Source organism: Dermacentor albipictus, chromosome 2, assembly GCF_038994185.2.
Source record: "Dermacentor albipictus isolate Rhodes 1998 colony chromosome 2, USDA_Dalb.pri_finalv2, whole genome shotgun sequence".
Classification (NCBI taxonomy): domain Eukaryota; kingdom Metazoa; phylum Arthropoda; class Arachnida; order Ixodida; family Ixodidae; genus Dermacentor; species Dermacentor albipictus.
The window spans coordinates 138,306,543-138,309,381 of record NC_091822.1 but is presented as its reverse complement, the minus strand read 5'-3'; positions in this window follow the sequence as shown (position 1 = coordinate 138,309,381).

Below are 2,839 nucleotides of genomic sequence, written 5' to 3'. Positions count from 1 at the left end.
GGTTCGGCACGCGACTAGAACGTGAAACAAGCCCTGACATCATCTTCTTCCTTGATGTGGCAGGTGCGAGACTTCAAACTGAGACGGAATGACAATAAGATTTAATAACACTTATGGCTGAAGGCACCGCGTGAGGCTGAGAACTGTGCTGCGAAAATTCACTGTAGAGTTGAACAAGTAGACAGTCGATCAAGTATGTCCTAAGTTTCCCTTCAAACAGAACTTTTGCTTGTCCAACAAACCTCATTATTGCGTAACGTCTCTCGCCAAATAGACAACTTATATAGCCCTAAATGTTAGTCCACAATATATTGTCGCAGGTCCCAAAGCACAGGGGCTTTATTGCGGCAAGTAGCCGTACCGCGTTGTACTTGAGAAGGACGTGCAGGATGCAGGCCAGCAGAAAAGAATGTTTTTTTTTCTTTTCTTTATCGTGCTCGTTCTCTCTGGGAGCCCGGTCGTCGTCTTTGTCGCCGTCAGTGTCGCAGGTCACAAAGCACAGGGGCTTTATTGCGACAAGTACCGCGTTGTACTCGCAGGATGCAGGCCAGCACAAATGAAGGACATTTTCTTTTCTTTACCGTGCTCGTATTCTCGAGCACGTCGTCGTCTTGGTCGTCGTCAGGGCGCAGTTGGCAGAAATATTGACACAGCATTACCCTCCCTCCAGAGCGAGCATCATCCTGATGCTCACCAAATGCTAATCGTTAGACTAGATAAACAGCTTGTCGGTGACCACATCATTGATGCGCACTACGTGGACTACCTCAGACACCTGTTGATGGCGCTTGGAGAAGCATGAACTGTCACCTATGACCTCGTAATTCACGTCGCTAATACGACGCAGCACCTTGTATGGTCCGAAGTATCGGCGTAGACGTTTCTCAGGGAGGCCTCGGCGTCGTACCGGATACCAAACCGAGACCCTATCCCCGAGTGTATAAGCGATGAATTGGTGACGGAGATTGTATCGTCGGGCACCACGTTCTTGCTGTGTAGTTATTCTGGAGCGCGCGAGCTGCCGTGCTTCCTCGACGCGCTCAGTGAGTTCTGCGGTGTCTGCGTCTGAATCATTGCAGTCATGAGGCAGCATAGCACCAAGCATAGTAGTGACTTCGCCACTATGGATAAAACCAAACGGCCTCATTTCGGCTGTTTCCTGGCGTGCCGTATTATATGCGAATGTGACGTATGAGAATATTTTGTCCCAATTCTTGTGCTCCACGTCGAGATACATGCAAAGCATGTCTGCGATCATCCTGTTTAGGCGTTCTGTAGCCCATTCGTTTGTGGGTGATAGGCGTGTCGGCCTCCTATGCGCTGTGCCACTGAGCTCGAGGACAGTGCGCAAAAGCTCAGCTGTAAATGTCGTTCCTTTGTCGGTTATGACCATCGCCGGAGAACCGAGTCTCAGGACAATTTTCTGGATAAAGAATCGTGCCGCTTCAGCGGCAGTGCCACTCGGAATCGCTTTGGTTTCCCCGTGCCGCGTAAGATAGTCCATCATGAATATGACCCATCGGTTTCCGCTGTCAGATATTGCAAAGGGGCCAAGAAGGTACAAGCCTAATTGAGCAAACGACGTTTCCGGTACTGCAACGGGTCGCAATAGCCCAGCGGGTTTAATCAGTGGTACATCGCGTCGCTGGCACTCAAGGCAAGTTCAAGGTAATGTTTCACCTCTGCTGAGAGCCTTAGCCTTCCTTTGATTCGTTTTGCCAGTGAGTGTTACACTGTTCTGAACAATCAAGCAATAAATCCTGTACATAAAACCAGTGTCTGCAATGCACATGTGCACCTGCGCTTGTCGTCCAACACTGCTGCTACCTCACTAACTAAAACAATATTTAAAACAAGAAAAAACTCCGAAGCTACTGGAAAATGACCGAACATAGGCACTCTGGGCAACACAAACAAGGTTCGGGTCATTTAAATTCCAAAGTTGTGTTGGATCTTTATGGTTCCTGTGCGAAAAAAATTATGTCCGTATGGAAACAGTTTGCTTACGCAACAAAGCGAGGGCTGCTGACTTTAAAGAACTCTCACAAGGTTTGACCATCACAAACTGCAAATATAGTGTCTACAAAGTATTATACCGACATAAGCTGCTGATAATTCGAAACTAAAGCCAATGCGGCATCTCTCGCGGAGAGCCTGGCTCTCTGGCAGCGCTACCGCCCTAACATGGTCGCCACGGGCTTAATATAATGACAGTGATGATGATCTTCATTACCCCCAATGGAGGATTGGCCAAGAAGCGGCCGGTAGTTTTAGAACAAATAAGGAATGAAGAAATACAAGGGGCTACCCGCCGTGGTTGCTCAGTGGCTATGGTGTAGGCTGCTGAGCACGAGGTCACGGGATCGGATCCCGGCCACGGCGGCCGCATTTCGATGGGGGCGAAATGCAAAAACACCCGTGTACTTAGATTTAGGTGCACGTTAAAGCAGCCCAGGTGGTCGAAATTTTCGGAGTCCTCCACTACTGCGTGCCTCATAATCAGAAAGTGGTTTTTGCACGTTACCTGGCCATCTATATATATATATATATATATATATATATATATATATATATATATATATATATATATATATATATATATATGTGTGTGTGTGTGTGTGTGTGTGTGTGTGTGTGTACATGTTTCACTTTAGATTCCAGCGTAAACCGTAGCGCTTGCATAAGGTCTATCACGTACAGCAATATTCACTTCACGCACAATCTTCACGACCTGATTAGACAGAGGTTCCTCAGCTATAGAATCGGTGACAACATTCAAGAAACTTTTGATAGAGAAATACACGTATTGCGCGTAACGATACTTTAGTAATATTTGAGA